This window comes from Ciconia boyciana, chromosome 7 (assembly GCF_034638445.1).
Source record: "Ciconia boyciana chromosome 7, ASM3463844v1, whole genome shotgun sequence".
In the NCBI taxonomy this organism is placed as follows: Eukaryota; Metazoa; Chordata; class Aves; order Ciconiiformes; family Ciconiidae; genus Ciconia; species Ciconia boyciana.
In genome coordinates, this window is record NC_132940.1 from 9,640,981 (window position 1) to 9,649,924 (window position 8,944).

Consider the following 8,944-nt stretch of genomic DNA (forward strand, 5'->3'; position numbering starts at 1 on the left):
ACTCCAATTTTCCTTCCTTGGTGAGAAGTGATATTGTTTTTATTTGTGTGTGTTACTGTAGCCTGAAGGAGCCACGTGTCCATAATCCACAGAGGTAACTCAGGATGAAATAACATTTTTATTACCTAACCATCTGGAATGGGCAAAGGTAGAACAAGGGCATTAGATAGAAGAAGAGTCTGAACCTCTGTCTTTTAGCACTAGCTTTGTCTTTAGACCTTGTTATCTCCATGGTAAATGGCAATCTTCCCATATTGGAGTTATATCAGTGAAGAGTTCTTAGGTTTCTCTATTCATGGGAGATAGAAATGGAAGAAACTTGACAGATACCTATTTATATGTTTGTGATATAGAAAGATTACCAGCTACCATGGAGATAGCAGGCCTAAAGACTATGTGACTGCTGTCTAATGCACAGCCTTTGCAAGTGCCAACCAACTACCATCATGAAAAGGGTAGACAACTAAGTGTGGCTGTTGTCCTCCCTCTCTGCTCACTAGCTGGTGCAGAATAGAAATTCACACTAATTTCCAAACCAAGAAAGGCCAAAGCTACTTCTGGGTGCTACTAGGAGCCTGCCAGCACACATCACATGGCATGAGGGTTCACATGGTGGGGGCTTTATTCTGCACACCGCTACAGAGGAACACAGTGCCTGTGGGAATTCATGCCTTGGTTGGTTTTACAAGGCTCTGAATGTATAAGACTGAATTTATAGAGTTTTCTTATTGCTGTTTTCTCAGCATAGTGGCTCCCTCTGTGAGAAGGAAGGCAAGCAAGCAACGAGAACATTAGAAAGTATTGTATTTATTGGATCCTATAGTCATCAAGAAAGTGGGAGGCAGAAAAAAAGTATCCTCTCAGGAGAGATACAGATTAGACTTTGAGTCAGTCCTACAGCCAGCTGTTTTAAAAGCCCCAAAAGGGGCTTAACTATTTAAAGATGATTTAGCTGGTGAAACTGCGCCATGTGAATTACTTGGTGGAATTAAGGAGATGAGAATGATGAGGAAGGAGTGAGGGGCTTTATCGACTCAGCACTAAATGTTCAGCGGAAAAAGGGAGGGCAGGCAAGACAGCTCATAGATGCCTGCGATTTCCAAGAGATCCATGAATGTTTATTGGGACGTCATGTTTCTGACCCTGGAATGGGATGCAAGCCAATCTGTATAAAAAGATACTCTTATATTCCTGGCATAGTTTTGCGGTGAGAAGAATCTGCTGTATGTATATTTTATGTTTCAGGTTGCAGGGCCCTGTGTGGGAGTTTTATATAATGTCTTTCAATATTTATTTGGTTAAACTTTACAATTATGATCCTTAGAGAAAATGATTCTCAGATGCTGGATCCTGCCTGTGTAATTTGAATGAGATTATGCACACACAGAGACAATCTCTTACTCGTACATAACAGCCACTCTGTCATGTACACTTCTCCAGCCCTCCACTTCTACATATCTCCAATAACTTATTTATCCTCACAGCCACCATATGGCTAAACCAGTGACAGTCTCCCCATGACAGATTGATACACAGACACATTGGCCTAGATGGAGACAGTGCCTACAGTTAAGTGACTCCCTGGGGTCCTTGTGGTTAGTGAAGACAAACTGATATGTCCAGAAGGTGTCTAAGCCCACCAAAGACCTGAACTGCCTGTGGAAGGCAGAACCTTCCAGGAATCTTTACTGGTTCCCTGCAGAACCAGTAAAGCACAAAAGATGCAGCAACTGATGTCAACATATCTATGTACAGACAAAGTTAAAGTCACCACTATAAGTGAATTTATTTTCCAGACTTCTTTGCGTCTTTGTCTTCTCTGCAAGGATCCCCATCTATGAGTCTGATTTGTATCAGGGAACACATGTGTGCTATTGCCTCATTTCATACAACTTTTCTAAAGCACTTGAGAAGACAAGTGAAACGTGTCTACTATTTGAAAAAAAAAAGTTCAAACGGGAAAGATTAAGGTAGGAGAGGGACTGTGTTGGCTGATGGGATGGGGGCTGGGAAAACACAGCCACTGGTGGAACAATAATTTAGCTAAATACCTACTCTGCCATACATTTCAGTGCAGTGGGAAGACAGATGTTCTCCAACACAAAGATCCTTTGCTTCTTAAGCATTCCAGACCACAGAAACTGAAACAATTTGCTAGTAGAATGATGGTCAAACGGATCCAAGAGTCCTCCATCAGTAATGCAGAGACATCAAACGTATTCCAAACATTATTCCAGCATGTTAGTCTGCTCCCTGCTAGTTTCTGCAGTTCAAAGCTGGTATAATCACAATGGTGTTCATTGGGAAAAGCCTCCAGTGTTGTGCTTCATCCCACTGTCTCCCACATGGAGCTCCCTGATTTCTGAGCTCTTTACGAATTATTTAAATGAGGTTAAATTAATAGAAGTCTACTCTTCTACTTCTTTCTCCTGTATATAAATATACCCAGAAGGTTAAAGGACATTACTGCATCATTTTGGGTGCATGAACAATAAAACTGGCCAGTGCTTGAGAGATTAAACTGGGTATGGCTTGGGTTTGGTTGGTGGTAGTTGAATCGGCTCAGATGAATGATGAGACAAATGTGTGCCACACCAGCCACCAAAACTCTGGTGGCTTGGAACAAGCCAGGGCAGGCAAGCATGTGGGTCTAGTCACACTAGTGAGAACAATAATGTCTTTACCGTTCACATGTAATCGAAGCAGCCAAAGATCTGTCAGCACAGTAGTTCTCATTAAACATAAGCATTTGCCAATGGTGAGTGGAACCTGGCATTTCCCAGACAGAAATATATGTGCAGACAGTGTGTGCTGCACACACACACACACACTCAGCCTGAGGTTTCTGGCAAGCATCAAGCCATACAGCTACTCAGTGCGGGCCCCTAAGACCAAGATCTTTGGTTTGCAGATGCCATACTGCACACTGAAGAGTCTTCTGTAGGGTGTGGGCATGGTTGGTTCAGAGCTTCCAGAAAGCACTGAGCTGTGGGCACCAGAAATGGTTGGGATTTTCAGGTGTAATGGAGGTATGATCAGTTGATTTCCTTTAAGCGCTGCACAGTAGCTCTCTGCTCTTCCTGTTGGATAAGGAAATACTAGACAAATATAAAAAATCCTCAGATTCCACCAAAAATGACTGCCAAGCAGGAAACAAGCATATGTCTATGAAAAGACAGATGTAAAGTTACTTTAAGCTGTTGCACAGACACTAAGTACAGCAAAAAAGAAAAGTTAGCCTCTAATCACTACTATGCTGTGTTATGTTTCCTCTTGCATTCCCATGTCGATAGGAGGGAGAAGGAGAAATCAAATATCCTGAAGTTGAGTTTAGGTCATCAGGAGTCTTCAGGGTTAATGGGAACTGTTATTGCTGAGATGCCAGGGAAAACTATTTCAGACCTATCAGCTCTGCCAAAAAGAGCAAAATCAATCAAACATTTGAGTTCCTGTGTAGGAAGTAAAAATAATTATTCTGTTATTTATTACTGTAAAAAAGTTTCATTTCAGCCAAAATGTCTGAAAAAAAAGCATTCAAATTTTATGCGTTTGTGGCTGTAGGAGGATTTTAGTTGGATGGTTTAAATGAGTCCCTGTGTGTGTGTGTAAATGTCACAACATGCCAAATAAACAAGGGTCTGAGGAGTCTGAATACAGCTGCATTTGAACTTTGGGAAAATTCAGATTCATGGCCTGGTTGTATTTTGGCGTAACAAACTGAGCCAAAGCCTTTACCCAAACACACCCAGGACTGTGTAAAGTTCAACCCTGCATCCAGTCTCTGCTTCCATGTCTGTTGCTGCCCTAAGCAAGCATGAAATGGGCTGCACAGGCTTTTTCTGTGTCACAGATGAACCAATATTTTCTGCTTCAATTTGGAAGTGCCTCTTGTTGCAGCTCCATAACAAGCTGTCTCTACAGCAGATGTCAAAAGCAAAATTAAAGAATTTTATTTTCCATCCTGGACTGAGTACTTCCTGAGAAAAACAAACTCTTTGTGAACATTTAAATCTGCATGGTGACCTGCGTTGCTCCACTGGTAATGCTTTGTATCGCTAAAAGAGAAACCAGGAACTGATTCCCAATCTCATCTTTTCCTTCCCACGCCACTGGAAGCCAAGCGTTCTGCTGAGGCAGCAGGCTTGGACCTCCGGGGCACTGAGGGAGACCCTCCACTGGTGAAGTTGATCAGAAAGCCATAACTTCAATCGTCTGCTGAGCTGCTGTGCACATCCCAATGCTTAGCACTGTCCCCTCTGGCTGATGATATGTCTCCTCAGTTTTTCTTGGAGGGCTCTTCCTGTAGGAGCATTGTTTTTGCAGGCAGAACACCTCCAGTTGTTGCCAATGGTAGTCTTCACCTTCTACCAGAGTGGGCTACAAAATAATTATTTCCCCACTACTTTGCTGAACAGTCATACAGTTTAATAGGAAAATCACATTACAGCTATCAAATCCTGCAGAATGGTTCAATAAACATAGGTGACAACCCAATTCCCTGTTACTTCTGTGGAGAGGTCTAAAATAACATATGTTATATGATATGACCCTCTGGGCATCATCCTTATTCTTTTAGATGATACTTTGCCATAAAAGCATTGAAAAAAATAAGCATGAGAGTTACTGTTTTCTCAGTTTTGGAAGATCACTGGGAAGTGCTCCAAGATTGGATCTTACTTAAGGGAAGATTTCTCCAAAGGGAAGTTCCACATGAGACGAGTTCCCTAGGGATGGAAGAGCTCTTGGCTCTTGGCTGCTGCTTTTATGAGACGTATCTGGAGAGGCTGCAGTCAGCTATAAAAGAGACCTTACCAGACAATGCTTTACAAGGCCCATTTTCACAATGATGGCTACTTCCAAGGCTACGCAGTTGAAAGTGTGTATTCTCCTCCTTGAAAAACAGGGCTGTCTTGACAATCTGCTCCAGTTCTGCATGCACTGATCTTTTGGTTATGTTATGGGTGACCCTTTACACTGTGTTTAATGACTTTATGGGAATCTGGGAAAACGTCCAATCATTCATAGTTGAAATATTGCACTTTGGACTTGGTACCAATACAAGCAACCTTGTACTTTATAAAACTGACTGGGAACTGGTTCCCCACCCCTTTTGTTCTTCCAAGAACTACAGCCACCACAATAAAGTAGCAGTAGAATTTATGATCATTTACAGTAAGTGGAAACAAAGCGCTTCTGGTATCCCATCCCTGGTGCTAGCTATTTTGCTTAAAGCATCGAGGCTCCTATGAAATGCTTCATGCACAATTGCACGCCAGTATCTACCAGGCCTTTCGAACTGCTTTGACCCTGCCCAGAAAGTAACAAAAATCTTTTTGCAGTTGCAAAATAACACAGGTTAGCTCAGATCAAGTCACCCAGAAAGGCAGCACTGCTGACTCAAGGCCTATAAAGATTCTCTCTCAGTGATTTTTTTACTTCTTTGCCATCAGTATGTTTTATAAAAGTCACTCTTCATGGTAAGGTTCTCTTATACATCCAAATGAGCTCCTGACAAATGCAGAAGCAACTTTAAAGTGACGTGGACAGAGATAAAGGCAGGCAGTCTTTAATTTCAGAAAGAGCTGAGAGAGGGAGATCTTCCCAGCTTGAGTGATGGCTCTGCAATTTGAGTTAAGACGAACACAGCTCCCAGCCCATTGCTCCAGTATATGGACTGTTTTTAAAAGAAGGAGATGTTATGTCTGTCAACCTGCCCAGAAATCCTTTAGCCAGCAAAGGGAATCTGAAACCAAGATCGTCAAAAGCCAAAAAGGAATATTTTGCAAAGGCTTCAGGGGTGTTGGGACTGGGGAGGGGAAGAGAATTCCTAGAAAACATATCTGGGAAAACAGACTGGCCATTGACTCGTAACAAGAGCTTAATCCGCTGTAGTCAAGCATAAACGTGTGGATTCCCAGGGCTGTGCCTTACTGGACAGAGAGAGTAACCAAATGGAGGAAGTGTTGCCCATCGTCTTATTGTGTGTAAAATGGGAATAAGCATGTAATATGGATGAGCCTGAATGTGTGAGCCTGTATGTGGGGAAGGCAAACTCCCCTGCTGTAGCTCCTGTACTTTCTTCATTGGTATTGCAACTCAAGAGCTTCTATCATAAGGACTCAATACTCCAGAAGAAAAGTCTGGTTGATTTGGTGTGTGAGTAGAACTGTGAAGGGGCTATGACCCTAGTGAGCATCCTTTGGAAAGCACACCAGCATGAACCTTCCTGGTCCCACAGTCCCAGAAAGGATTTTGTATTCCTCCCCAGGCTCATAAGCCCTTCTCAGCCTAACTGGGGGTGATGGTTAGCATGACTGTTAAAGGCTTGCCTTTGCCCTCTCAGAGGAGACAGGCGCACGTAATGCTGAAGCTGGTCCCTGTGAGATGCCCCCTCATCACTGCAAACCTACACATAAATAGTTTCATGCTGCTTGCAAAAGCACCACCAGTGCTGCCTAGGAGCAAGTAGTGGAGTTTAAACACATTTGACAGCTGCCTATAAGGCATGTCATTCGTTTTATGAGTAATTGTAAAACAGGAAATTCAACGGAGATGCCTATGACAGTCTGTGGAACTAGAAATACAAAATGCAGAGGTTCAATAGATTGTTTTGGGAGTTTCTCTCAGTAAAGATTTCCTTTACATGTTTATGGATAATACGCTTTCTATATCACCCGCAGATCTCACAGCTCAGCACTGATCAAATAAGCCTTTTCTCTCGGCAGTGCTTTCCATTGCCACTGGTCTAAGCACCTCATCAGCAGTCAGTTAACTGCTATGGCAAGTGTGGGGTGAGGAGCTTCATGATTAGTTATCCAAAAATGAGGAAACTCAGGCACTGAGCAGTGAAGAGCCCCAGGTCACAAGGGGATCAAGAGCAGTGCTGGATCTGAAACACAAGCACCTGGCATTCAGTGTTTCCCAAAATACTCTGTGATTCAAGGTGTGGGGAAATAAGAGGAATGGATGAAAACAGGCCTCTTAAGAGCTCCTTTAGAGACTCATAGTCTCAGATCCTCAGAAGTAAGTGGCTGTCTAAATACACCTAAAGTGAAGCACCTAAGGCCCTAGCTAATAACTTTATGAAGATATTCTTGAAAAAGGAAGGCATAATCTATGATGCTACATATATTGCATATTTGCTTATATTTATCCTATGGAGTTTAAACACTGTCTGCTATAGTATAAACAGTAGGAAAAACTTGCAACAGATGTAGAGATAATAAGGCAGCAAAGGTACCCTGAGTTTGCAGAGAGCCTGAAACAGTAGCTCCACATTGCTCCTTGCCCTTAGGGCTTGCTTTTTAATGGTTTCACCACTTGAAGCATAAAAAGAAGCTGTGACAGGTAGGCTTCACGCACACACACGCACCCCTCCCCCCGATAAAGATCGGGGCTTTTGGCATGGCATTCACTGGCTTTTCGCACCTCATTTTTGTGCCTTTTGTGCTCTGCCGTGCCCCCAGGCACACACACACCTCGGCAGGGGGAGCAGGAGACGCAGGACCCCTTGGTCACCAGATGGGGTCCACAGCCAGTGAGGCACCTTGGCTTGGAGAAGCTTCTAGATCATGACCAATTATGACCACAGCTCAGATCCGACCCAGGGTATAAAGGGGGTGGCGCCGGAGACCCTCTTTGAGTGTGGTCTTCTCAGAGCAGCGGGCCTGCGTTCGGGACCTCTCCCCTCGGGTTGGGACGCCGCCTGAGGAAACTGCCCAGGACTGAGAGCCCTCACCTCCTTTGGTGAGTGATTTCGTCTGAATATATCCTTGGGTGAGCCCTCACACACCCTCGGTGAGCGATTATATTTTCTGGGTACCCACAAGACAGAGTGAGTTTCCCCCTTTGTGAGTGAGTGTTTGGATCGCCATTCTTGTGTGTGTTGCCGTGTAGTAACAACACCCTGACCGACACCTCAAACCTGTTATATGTTACATGTTATCGGAGTGTTGATTGGTTTCAGTGTACCCCTGTTTCTCATTGGTTTCTGTTGTGTGGTTTTGGCCGTTTTGTGAAATAAAGTTGTTTGAGCTTGTTCCTCATTTGAGTTAGTTTTAGTTTACCTCCGTGACAGAAGCCCATCAGGAAGTGCTACAAAAGCTGCTGTCCAAGCCCTTGCTGAATTTACCTACTCAGGGGGGGAGGGTGGAGTGCTTTCACCTCTTCTTGAAGGAGGCTCAGCCTTCAAAACTTTGAGAAAAACTTAGTCCTTAAATCATGCTGTCTCTCCAACTCACAAGTACGAACTGACCATGCAGGTTGGTTTTTTTCCTCTGTACCTATGCATTTTTGAAGTCTGCTCTGCTAGTTCTGAGATCAGCCTTTGAGAGCTGTTGTAATTAACTTCAGAGTTAAATAACCTGAAAGTGAAATGGAGTGGGCCAAATGGACTGATTTTATTTTCCTTGTTTCACCAAATGACCCACAACACTATGATTTGGTCTGACAAAATACAATTCTCTCCCTCCCTCTCCTAATTTCTCCTTGTGACCACTGGGGGGAAAAAAAGCCATTCTTCGTGCAGGTCTGACTGACAGGCTCACCTGCAAGCAACCTCATCTTTCTATGGCCAATATGAAAGCAACACATGTTTAATCCAGAAATGCTGTTTGTTCATGGTCGTTCTATAGTACACAGAGATAGTTTTTGCTAACAAATCTCTCTGCAAAAGCAAGTAATATCCTAGAAACTTGTTCTGACTTCTGTATAGACACACAGGAACGTGTAGATTTTTCTTGGCAAAACTAACCCATGGCTCTGACATAGTAAAAAAAAAAGTCATAACAATGTATCAGAGGGCAGGAAAACTCAGAAAAAAAATTCCTACACTTCTTGACATGATTTTTTTGCTTTAAAAAGCCTTACTTAGAAAGCATGCTAGTAATTATGCATTTGCATGTTATTCTTCATTTAAACACATTAAAAAAACCACCATCAACCA